The sequence below is a fragment of the Cyprinus carpio genome, chromosome A22 (genome assembly GCF_018340385.1).
Source record: "Cyprinus carpio isolate SPL01 chromosome A22, ASM1834038v1, whole genome shotgun sequence".
NCBI lineage: Eukaryota > Metazoa > Chordata > Actinopteri > Cypriniformes > Cyprinidae > Cyprinus > Cyprinus carpio.
The window spans coordinates 21,713,768-21,726,302 of NC_056593.1; positions in this window are offsets into that span (position 1 = coordinate 21,713,768).

Consider the following 12,535-nt stretch of genomic DNA (forward strand, 5'->3'; position numbering starts at 1 on the left):
TATTGACTGACATTCAGCTATTACAGTAGCACTAAATAAATTATTAAGCAAATACCACCATAATGCATCAGTATTGAACATATGTCAAAGCCGATTCAGATCTATATATACCCCTCTATATATATGTAAACATACACACATATATAGAGAAAGAGAGTTGTATCGGTTCTTTCAGACATGAGCACTTATCAAACGATCCTCAACAGTGGTGACAATCATTTTTCATACTGCAGTGAATGATGGGAGTTTTTACTATGTTGTTACCCAGCATGCATTGCAGCGTGAAGCATTTTGCTGATTGTCACCATTGTCTGGAAGTCTATGCTGTTTTACAGGCTTGGTTATGGAATTTTACACATATAAATAAAACAAAGTAACTTTGATTGTAATCAGGTCAGTTTATGGTGACTATCTCTTAAAACAGCTAAATGCTTACTGAACAGCACTAATCTCTCTGCTTTACAACACCACATGCATTGCTATAGAGACAGATCTAACACAAAAAGTTAAAGGTCAACAGCCCAACTAAAGTAAACAATGATCTCCATGATGGTGGCATCATTTTAACCAGTAAAACATCAACATCTGAACCTCTGTAATTCTCAATAACAGCAGGTGTTCATTACTAATGCACAATAACGTGTAAAACACAGCTTTTTCACAGAATATCTTTAAATTGAGTTTACTCACATTTTTAAGGCAGAATGTAAACTATCATTTCTAAGTTTAACCAATTAGGAATGTTTTACAGTGTACAAGGGCATCAGCTCCGACTGTTAGGAGATATTTAAATGTTATAATCTTTAAAGAATTATAATTATTTTAGTAAAACACTGTATATTTGTTCAGTGATAACTACGAAAAATATAGGCATAAGCATAATTTTTTTATAAAAAATAACTGTACGAAGATCTAGTTCAAGCTCCGCCTTCCGGTTTTATCCGAATACAGATACAATATATATACACTGAACAAAATTATAAACGCAACAATATTGTTTTTGCCCCCATATTTCATGAGCTGAACTTAAAGATCCAAGACTTTTTCTATGTGCACAAAAGGCCTATTTCTCCCAAATATTGTTCACAAATCTGTCTAAATCTGTGTTAGTGAGCACTTCTCCTTTACTGAGATAATCCATCCACCTCACAGGTGTGGGATATCAAGATGCTGATTAGACAGCATAATTATTGAACAGGTGTGCCTTAGGCTGGCCACAATAAAAGGCCACTCTAAAATGTGCAGTTTTACTGTATTGGGGGGGTTGGGGTCCGAAAACCAGTCAGTATCTGGTGTGACCACCATTTGCTTCATGCAGTGCAACACATCTCCTTCACATAGAGTTGATCTGGTTGTTGACTGTGGCCTGTGGAATGCTGGTCCACTCCTCTTCAATCGCTGTGCGAAGTTGCTGGATATTGGCAGGAACTGGAACAAGCTGTCGTATACACTTATCCAGAGCATCCCAAACATGCTCATTGGGTGACATGTCCGGTGAGTATGCTGGCCATGCAAGAACTGGCATGTTTTCAGCTTCCAGGAATTGTGTACAGATCCTTGCAACATGGGGCCTTGCATTATCATGCTGCAACATGAGGTGATGGTTGTGGATGAATGGCACAACAATAGCCCTCAGGATCTCATCACGGTATCTCTGTGCATTCAAAATGGCATCAATAAAATGCACCTGTGTCCATTGTCCATAACATTCGCCTGCCCATACCATAACCCCACTGCCACCATGGGCCAACAACATGACATGGGTAAACTGCTCACCCACACAACGCCATACATGCTGTCTGCCATCTGCCCTGTATAGTGAAAACCGGGATTCATCTATGAAGAGAACACCTCTCCAAAGTGCCAGACGCCATCGAATGTGAGCATTTGCCCACTCAATTCGGTCACGATGACGAACTGCAGTCAGCTAGACCCCCATAAGGACGACGAGCATGCAGATGAGCTTCCCTGAGACAGTTCTGACAGCATTTTCAGAAAAAACGATTTGGTTATGCAAACCGATTTTTGCAACAGCTGTCTGGGTGGCTGGTCTCAGACGATCTTGGAGATGAAGATGCTGGATGTGGAGGTCCTGGGCTGGTGTGGTTACACGTGGTCTGCAGTTGTGAGGCTGGTTGGATGTATTGCCAAATTCTCTGAAACGCCTTTGAAAACAGCTTATGGTAGAGAAATTAACATTCAATTCATGGGCAACAGCTCTAGTGGACATTACTTCAGTCAGCATGCCAATTGCACACTCCCTCAAAATTGCAACATCTGTGGCATTGTGCTGTGTGATAAAACTGGACATTTTAGAGTGGCCTTTTATTGTGGCCAGCCTAAGGCACACGTGTGCAATAATCGTGCTGTCTTAACAGCATCTTGATATGCCACACCTGTGAGGTGGATGGATTATCTTGGCAAAAGGAGAAGTGCTCACTAACACAGATTTAGACAGATTTCTGAACAATATTTGAGAGAAATAGGCCTTTTGACATAGAAAAAGTTGTAGATCTTTGAGTTCAGCTCATGAAAAATGGGGGCAAAAACAAAAGTGTTGCGTTTGTAATTTTGTTCAGTGTGTATATATATATATATATATATATATAGAGAGAGAGAGAGAGAGAGAGAGACTGTGTATTATACTCCGTAAAATGCATTTAAATCAATAATCTGTAATTTGGCTACAACACGTTTCAAAATAGTTGGGACAGAGGCACGTTTAACACTGTGCCACGTCAACTTTCCATTTATTAGCATTTTTTAATCATTTGGGAATTGAGGATACTAATTATTTTATTTTTGCAAGCAAGATTTTTCACACATTTCCATTGTCTTTCTGACTATCTGAGATGAGCTCTGGCCTAGAGAACCCAGTGGCATTACTGCATAGAATTGAGGTATAGCTAACAGAGTTACAGAGATTCAAGTTGCATTTATTAATGCAGCGGCAGACTGTGTTAAGTGACAGCAGTTTTCCGAAGTACTCCTGAGCCCATGTGGCTATATTTAACACTGCAGCATGGCAGTTTCTTATGCAGTGCCATCTGAGGGCTCAATGTTCATGCACATTTACCTGAGGTTTCCTGCCTTGCCCTACATAGATTTCTCTAGATTTGCGGAATCTTTTCACAATATTATGGGTCCTATCATACACCCAGCACAATGATACACGAGGTGTGGGGCAAGTGTTTTTGCTAGTTTCAGCCCGGGCAGTTATCATTTTCCCATCCTGCAACGTGTTGTTTAAATAGCAAATGCATTTGTGCCCATTTGTGTGCCCAAGGGCATGCTGGTCTAAAAAAGAAGTGTGTTCAGGCGTGCTGTTGCCGCGTTGCAATTTTGAGGAACTGAAGAAAATCTGCCTCTGGGCGGGTCCACAACACGCGTTTACTTATTCGCTTATTACACAGAGGGGCGCGCAGCAGAACACAAACATTTTTAAATATGAAACAATAAAAAGATAAAATTGTAAAAGATTATTATTGTGTAGGTTACATGAATATAAAAATGCCTACATGTCATAATGGATAGCCATTGCATGTATCAGAATAAGGCTACCTATTTGCTCGCACACGAGCAGCTCCGTTTCATCTCTGGAGACGTGTTCTGTCTTTGCGCTTGCAAAGTCCGCCATGTAAATAGCAAATCTGCCATGGCATGAGCGCAACTGCCTCTTAAAGGGAATGGAAGATGCCACTCTGATTGTTAAACTAGCAAAAGTGGATTCGGACACACCCTGAGTGCACCTTCACCGTGTGCTTTAGACCATTCGCTTAGATCATTAAAATAGGGCCCTAAGTATGATTGTTGGTGAAAGATCTACATTCTTTACGATTTTGCATTGAGAAATGTGATTTTTGATTTGTTTGACACTTCTCTCATGAAATTTGGCACATAGTAATGAGCCATGATCCATCTTTGCTTGCAAAGACTGAGATGCTCCATTAATCATTAATACCCAACATGATCCTCTCACCTATTACCAGTTCACCTGCTTACTGTGAACTGTTTCAAAACAGTTTAATTTGGATATTCTATAACCTTTTCACTTTTACTTTGCCTCTGACCCGACTTTTTTGCAGTGGATTGCAACCATCAAAATCAAAATTTGTTTATATGTATATATACTTTCACTGGCCATTTAATTACGTACACCTGTTCAATTGCTTGGTAACACAAATTGCTAATCAGCCAATCACATTTAATCTGTTGGGATTTGTCTCTATCAACTTTGCACATCTAGACTTTGCAATATATTGCCCACTCTTCTTTGCAGAACTGCTCAAGTTTGTGGACTGCAGTCTTCAAGTCATTCCACAGATTTTCAATGGGATTTAAGTCTGGGCTCTGATGAGGCCATTCAAAGACATTCACCTTTTTCTCCTTCAACCACTGTGTGCTCAGTTTTGCTGCGTGATTTGGGTCATTGTCATGTTTGAAGGTAAACCTTCTTCCCATTGACACCTTTCTGGCAGAGGGCAACAGATTTTCCTCAAGAATTTGACAGTATTTTTAATTTTAAAAAAATTAAAGCGGCTGCTTACTTGACAAAAGCAAAGCAAGGCAAGTCAGACATCTGGAAACAATTCTCATTTGTCACAAAAAAAAAAATGGGAAAGAGTGCTTTCCTGTCCTCCCAAAATTCACACGTTTTATTTTGAGCATTCCTGCATTTAGTGCGCCATCAGAGAGGGCATTCGGTGTGTATGGGCAGATCTTGGAAGAAAGAAGCACTGGGACCGCAGTCAGTCAGCAATATACTTTTCCTTCATAGTAATATAGAGTAAGCAAAGCAATGCCCAGTGTTAAAGTTCATTTGTTTAAGTAGTCTACATTATTATTATTATTATTATTATTATTTACATTACATTACATTTACATTTAGTCATTTAGCAGACGCTTTTATCCAAAGCGACTTACAAATGAGGACAATGGAAGCAATCAAAAACAACAAAAGAGCATTGATATATAAGTGCTATAACAAGTCTCAGTTAGCCTAAACAGTATACGTAGCAAGGGCTTTTAAATAATATAATAAATAAAAAGAAAACAGATAGAATAGAAAAAGAATAGAGCAAGCTAGTGTTAGAGGTCTTTTTTATAATTGTATAATAAATTAAAAGAAAATAGATAGAATACAAAAAGATTAAAAAGGTAGTTAGATTTTTTTTTTTTTTTTTATAGAATTAGAATAGTAAGTGAAAAAGTTAGAGGGTCAAATAAAGATGGAAGAGATGTGTTTTAAGCCGATTCTTAAAGATGGCTAAGGACTCAGCTGCTCGGATTGAATTGGGCAGGTCATTCCACCAGGAGGGAACATTTAATTTAACACTAGAAGTCCCAGAGATTTGTAACCCTCCTTTAGCCAAGTGGATGCTAACTGGCTAGTCTTTTGGATATCACTAGCATCAATTCATGTGTAAATATGGTCATTACCTGAGCAATCTGCAGGGGGGTTGGGGGTGTGTGTGTGAATGGTTGCTGGTGGCTTGTTTGTATGTGTGGGGGAGGGAGGGCTGCTAAAAGCAGATAACTTGATTGACCTCCTCTCCAAGAAAAGAAAACGCAGAGAAGACTCACCACTCGGCAGGCCTTGGAAATGATCCTGAGTGAAGTAAACCCTTGTGACTCAGATGGAGAAGACCTATAACTTCAGCCGGATTCGGACTCAGATCTGTCTGATCTGTCTTCAGGTTAAGTTTCATTTCATATTATTTCCTATTTCATTTCAAACCAGTAAGTGGAAAACACCAAAAAAGCAGTGGAGTGACATAAATATTTACTCTGCCTTTTTTGTATTGTCCACTTTTTTGTTTGTACTACTTAGCAGACATTCACTGCCATCTGAAGTGCAAAACATTATTAGTTGTTTCTTTGCTTTAGTTGTATCTTTTTATTTAGGAAGAGATTTCAGACATTATTCCGATACAGAGAAGGAGATACTGGGGAATTATTATTAGTATCTACGCATGCATTTGTGATATCATTTGACTTTTCCATTGCTCACAATTTGAATTTGTTCACACTGCAGATGAGGAGACTGCTCCTTAACCAAAAAAGAGAGCGTCGTTTTGGGGACTGACCTGACAGAGACAGCAAAAGATGGCACAGTGTGGCGTGAAGAACAGATGGGGACGCGTCTCCCTTTCACCCCAATCAAAGCGTACGCTGCAGATGGAGAGCCAACGGCTAAGGCCAGTAAAAGTATCTCGAGTCGCCTTCAGAGCTTCCTGTGTTTCATCACTCTTGACATGCTTCATAGCATTCAAGAATGGACTATTCAACATGCACAGGAAAAGGAGCATGTTCATTGGTTCATGGCCCTCCCTGAACTAATGGCATTTATTGCAATTGTCATCTTGCGGGGGCTTACCAAGGTTCCATCACTACGTGACTGCTGGTCAGCAAACCTAGGAAACACACATATCATTGGAACAATGTCGCGAAACCTCTTCCAAGACATCATGCGACACCTACACTTTGATGACAGGTCCACCCGGAGTGATCGAGCAAAGACTGATAAGTTTGCTGCAATTTCCAGTGTGTGGGGGATCATTTGTCACCAATTGCATCACGTCCTACAACCCCCATGGTCTACATATCACCGTTGATGAACAGCTTTTTCCCGTCAAAGACTCGCTGATGTTTCCTGCAGTATATTGCAACTAAACCTGACAAGTTTGGGATCAAGTTTTGGGTGGCTTGCGACCTGTAAAATCCAAGTACATTTGTAATGTCCTCCCATATCTTGGCAAGGACCCTAGTCGTCCCAGTGGAGAGAGACTGTCTGAAAATGTAGTGATGAGGCTGATGGAACCATTCCTAGACAAGGGCAGAAATGTTACCACAGACAATTTCTTCACATCGCTGTCACTTGCGCATAAACTTCTTAGCCGGAAAACCACCATCCTCGGCACAGTCAACAAGATTCGCCGGGAAATCCCTCAATCCGCTAGACACACAGATCGCAATGAATTCACCACTCAGGTATGTTGCAGGTCTTTTGTGGTTCTATGTTTATGTGTTTCTAATTTTTAGAATCAACACCGCCAAGTGTGTCATTGTGTGTAAAAGTGCTATGAAAATAACAAATTATCTTATTTATTAGGTGTTTTCAACCACTGCTGCTACGCTGACGGCGTATGCGCCCAAACGGAAGAAGACCGTGCTACATTCTTAGCAGCATGCACAGCGTGATTCAGACTGATAATACCACCAAAAGGAAGCCAAACACTGTCACCCTTTACAACACCACAAAGTGCGGCGTGGATGTGATGGACCAGATGGTGCGGGAGTACACTGTCCGCACAGGGACACGGCGCTGGCCAGTTGCCGTGTTCTATAACATGATTGACATAGCAGCACTGAATGCACATGTGCTGTATCAAGCATGCACCGGAAGGCAGGAAAGACGGGTGGACTTCCTGGTGGAGCTTGCAAGAGTTGGCTAACTCTCATATGTGTGCGAAGAAGGCAAGAAAAGAACAATTGCTTCGGACACCACCCTCCACACCTAGCCCTGGCAAAAGAGCCATGTGTCAGGTCAAACACCAATGCAAGAACAATCATGCCACTGTGCAATGTGTTCACTGCTACAGATACACATGTGGTAAATGCAGACGGGAGATACCATGGCAGTGCCAGGATTGTGAGTGATTGCTGGAATGTACTCACTCACTTTTTAATATTATTTGTAAATATGTGTACAAATGGTTGGTTTCTTTATTTTATTTTGTACTATTTTTATCAATAAATCTCAGCAACAAAGGAAAAAAAAGTGTTGGGTGTTGATTTCTCCCTAAGATGGCAAAGTGAAACACAAGTTTCCTTGAAGTGGCTCAGCATGGCCCCACATTGTTTACATAACAAAAGCAACTGTTCACAGCTGATTAAGGATATTAGCCTAAAGCCTTCCAGCCCATCGGCTGTCCTGCGGGTTTTATAGGTAGAAAAGCCAAATGGCTGCTCTCTGGTAATTACATATAAAAAAGTCCGTAAAAGTGGCTTTGTGCTTCTTTGGGATGGCACAATCAAGCGATGTTCACTTGCAGAACGCAAGCTTCTAGAGGGCACATAAGTCTGAAGTAATGAATTTAGGTAAAGGGGTGCAGAGCCAGTGGTGGTTTTGGTATGCAAACATCAATGCCTTGAATTTTATGCGAGCAGCTATTGGTAGCCAGTGCAAATTGATAAATAGAGGTGTGACGTGTATTCTTTTCGGCTCATTAAAAAATTAATCTTGCTGCCGCGTTCTGGATTAATTGTAAAGGCTTGATAGAACTGGCTGGAAGACCTGCCAAGAGAGCGTTGCAATAGTCTAGCCTGGACAGAACAAGAGCTTGAACAAGGAGTTGTGCAGCATGTTCGGAAAGAAAGGGCCTGATCTTCTTAATGTTGAATAAAGCAAATCTGCAGGAACGGACAGTTTTAGCAATGTGGTCTGAGAAAGTTAGCTGATCATCAATCATAACTCAAATGTTACTAAACGAGATGCGAGCAGCTACTGATGGATCATCAGGATGGAATGAGAGGTAGAGTTGAGTGTCATCAGCATAGCAATGGTATGAAAAGCCATGTTTCTGAATGACAGAACCTAATGATGCCATGTAGACAGAGAAGAGAAGTGGTCCAAGAACTGAGCCCTGAGGCACCCCAGTAGTTAGATGTTGCGACTTGGACACCTCACCTCTCCAAGATACTTTGAAGGACCTATCTGATAGGTAAGACTCAAACCACTGGAGTGCGGTTCCTGAGATGCCCTTTGTCAGTAGGGTTGACAGGAGGATCTGGTGATTAACCGTGTCAAAAGCAGCAGATAGATCAAGCAAGATAAGTATTGAAGATTTGGATTCCGCTCTTGCCAGTCTAAGGGCTTCAACAACTGAGAGCAAGGCAGTCTCGGTTAAATGTCCACCTCTGAAGCCAGATTGGTTGCTGTCAAGGAGGTTGTTCTGTGAAAGAAAGGTAGAGACTTGGTTGAATACAGCTCGTTCAAGTGTTTTTGCAATGAAAGGAAGAAGGGAAACTGGTCTGTAGTTCTCTAAAAGGGAGGGGTTGAGGGAGGGTTTTTTAAGGAGTGGAGTTATACGAGCCTGTCTAAATGATGAGGGGAAACACTGTATGAAGGGATGTGTTAATGATGTGAGTGAGTGCAGGTACAACTGCAGGAAATTATTTATTAAATTTTTTGCAAAAGCCTGTTAAGCAAGATTGTGAATGTAAAATCTCTTAGATTTTTTGAAGCATTCTATTTATTTTATTTCATTTTGTATTTAATTTGTTAAAATTATATCTAGCCTATTTTCAAAGTTCTCTGCGGTTTTGTTTTAATGGTAAATGTTTTATAACGCAAATAAAAAAATACCCAATGTTTTTGTTATGTGTGGTGCTTTGGTTTAGCACCGGTTACTTCATCTTATTTAAGTGCAATCATGCTTAAAGTCTGTGATTCTGGATGTAAACATTTTTCACAAGCTCTAAGATAATGTCCACAGGATCGGGCGGGAGTGGAATACATAGGTTGCGGGAGCGGGCAGGCCTGGTCATACATTCAGCGGGAGCGGGCGGGTGTGGGTTTAAGAAAACAGTCCTGGGCAGGGCTCTAGAGGGATCTCCTGAGTTTACCTCAGAAGGACAGCATGATCTAATGTGGCTTTACTCAACAGAGGAGATCATTTTTCTAACGAGTAAGCGATTTATTCTTTCTTATATTTGTTCATGTGTTTTTACAAAAAACAAAAATTTTACTAGTTGGGCTTTTCCCAAACTATAACTGAAATGTATAAAATAGAGTGAAACATATTAAAGTGATAAAATATAGTCTATTCAGGCAACGTTTCATTACATCTATTGTACCAAGTTTACACTGCAGCATGATGAATGTAAAAGTCTAAGAATGTTTATATCAGTGTTTTACTGTGAATAATATGCTCACAAATCTGCTCAGATGTAGATATTTATGATGTTGTAAGACTTAATAATTTAGTTTCTAAAATATAAATCTGTTGTTTATGTATTGTGTGATTAATATATACAAAGCATGTGTGTTTGTATGACAGTACAAAATTATTTTTGTTATGAGTGGGCAATATTAGTATTGATTGCTAATGTTAATAATACAGTTGCTCCTGAAATCAGCATGCTCACAACTGTTTACTTTTTTATGCAGTGACCAGATACCTGCATGCAGAGGGACCTGGACCACAGATAAATCCTGCTGACTCAAACTTCCTGAGTCTCTTCAGCGGGCGGGTGCGGGTTTAAGAAAACAGTCCCGGGCAGGACTCTAGAGGGATCTCCTCTCAATTCAAGACACTATGTTGCATAGCCACCTTTACCGGTATGCCAATTTTTCTAAATTCATGCCACATGCATATTTCAAACCGGTTTACCATTTGAACAGGTTAATCGCCTACCACTACAAGAGAGTACTGGCATTATTTTCCCTCCACTTCAAGCACTGGTCATAGCAATAACGCTTCAACAACACCTTCAGTGTGACCTGTGGAAACCCACCAATCTTGATTGGTTTCAGCAGTCATTTGATGTCACTGACGTGCCAGCATACTATATAAGGGAATCCACATAAAATGTCTATAGTGTATGTGTTTATGTACTGTGTGATAATATATCAGGGGAAGTTGTGGCCTAGTGGTTAGAGAGTTTGACTCTAACCCTAAGGTTGTGGGTTTGAGTCTCGGGCCGGCAGTACCACAACTGAGGTGCCCTTGAGCAAGACACTGAACCCCCAACTGCTCCCAGGGCGCCGACTGCCGCGGGTGTGTGTTCGCGGTGTGTGTGTGTTCACTGCTGTGTGTGTGCACTTTGGATGGGTTAAATGGAGAGCACGAATTCTGAGTATGGGTCACCATACTTGGCTGTATGTCATGTCACTTTGTATATACAAAGCATGTGTGCTTGTATGACAATACAAAATGATGTTTTTGTTATGAGTGGGCAATATTAGTATTATTGATTGCTAATGTTAACAATATAGTTGCTCCTGAAATCAGCATGCTCACAGCTGTTTACTTTTTTTATGCAGTGACCAGATACCTGCATGCAGAGGGACCTGGACCACAGATAAATCCTGCTGACTCAAACTTTTCCCTGAGTCTCTTCAAATTGTTTTTCTCTGAGAGTGTGGTACCAACTCAGTGCCACAACACTGATGCCAGGACAATTGACCCTTAGCAGGGAGCTTGCTGAATCCGCCATTTTGTCTGACAAACAAATCAGACATGAGAGTAGACTAACTTTGGTGGACTTAAACTTGAAAAATGGTGTGTATCGATGTCTTTCTGCAGTTGAAATAAAAATAAATCCTTCTGATGTTCATTTGTTTACTCATGTTCATTCATGCTTTAAGTAAATATAAAAAAATGATCGGTTCATGTCACAACACCTTTAAAAAGCCACAAAATGGCATGTATTGTTTGAATTTCTTAAAAAAAAAAAATTCAAATATTTCCTACTAGAAGTAACCTGCCCTGCCTTTCAGGCTGTTGTCAGTGTCCTCTTTGCTCCGCGATGCATTTTTTTTACTGTGTGAGAACATGATGTGTGGCATGGGAGTGGAATGGTTGGACATAGCAACAGTAACTAAGAGGGGGTGGGGTCTTTGCGAAGGCTCAATTGCAAAGGGCCATAATTTAAAATAGTCAGATGTCAGTATCAGCAAGCTGTGCCACCACACTGGATTGTTATTCTACAAGATCAAGGTGAAGGTGAGCTTCCTCAATGACTACTGATGGCGGGGCAGTTTTTTCTTCAGTGAATGGCAAAAGAAGCAGCAAACACCTTGGAAATGTCAGGTATGGTTCACTTATGTTTATAGTTGAACAGGAATTGTTTCTAGGAATGGCACAAAGGTGTGTGACCGTTCAAGTGTCTGTGTTCAAATCAATGTGCTCAATTATGTGCCTTTGACCTTCATTATTTATATTTTGTTTATATCATGAACTGTTGTAAATAAACTACAAACAAAAAAGAAACCCATTCTCTTAATCTCCTCACATTCTTTCTTGACTGCCTCACATTCCACACTGATGGCCCATTAGGGGAAGGTCCTTTGTCTTTAAGGTAACCCCACTCAGACCCCAGAGGAATAAACCATATTCGAAGATGTCCCAGATTAAAAAGTGACAAAGGTCACTTGCGAGCTATTCAAAAGGTTAATTCCCCTCCACAATCCAGGGTCCTTTAGCTCCCGTGTGACAAGTGGGATGGGGCCAGTGGAGCAAATGATAATGAGTAACACCAGCTGCACCACACACCAGTCTGAAGTCCCACGGAGGAGATCCAGAAGGATAAAAGGAGGAGTGATGATAGTGGAGGATGAGAGAGGACCAGACCTGGGACATTTTATGTTGCCTTTTTATTTGTGTTTGTCGTCCATGATGGGTTGCCGCTTACTTCTGTTTTCCATTGTTTATGTTGGAATTAAATTTATGTTAAACGTCTGCCGGTTCCTGCCGCCTTCTGACCTTAACGATGAACATTGTTACACCCCCAAACTTCTCACCTGGAATCA